Consider the following 632-nt stretch of genomic DNA (forward strand, 5'->3'; position numbering starts at 1 on the left):
ACCCAGACCAGGACTAAAACTAGACCCAGGTCAGGACTAGACCTAGACCCAGACCAGGCCTAGACCTAAATGAGACCAGGACTAGACCTAAACTGAGATCCAGAACAGGACTAGACCGAGACCAAGACCAAGACCAAGACTAGACCTTGCCCTACACCCAGACCAGCACAAGAACTAAACCCTGACCCCACCTAGACCCTGTGGAGCCAGCCCCAGCCCCAGCCCCAGCCCCAGCCCCAGCCCCAGTCAGAGACCAGTAGTAGACCACTTCTCCCTCGCTCATTAGCTAGACCTAGCTCTGTCAGAACCTCAGACATTCCCCAGATAACAGAGAACTTTCTCACACACACACAACACACAACACACACACCAATAGACAGACAGACACATGCACACAGGCACGCGCACACACACACACAAATTCCTCCATCATATGTGTTTATAATGAAGGAAAGAATAGAACTCTCCTGAATTTAACAGCATGCCTTATAAGAGCATGTTTACAGACGAGAGCACAACCTAACCCAACTACAGTTGAAGACTTTGTGTGTGTGTGTGTGTGTGTGTGTGTGTGTGTGTGTGTGTGTGTGTGTTAGAGGACTGCTGTCCCTGTCCATCAGAGGGTCATATGA

The sequence above is a fragment of the Argentina silus genome (genome assembly GCF_951799395.1).
Source record: "Argentina silus genome assembly, chromosome: 13".
Lineage (NCBI taxonomy): Eukaryota > Metazoa > Chordata > Actinopteri > Argentiniformes > Argentinidae > Argentina > Argentina silus.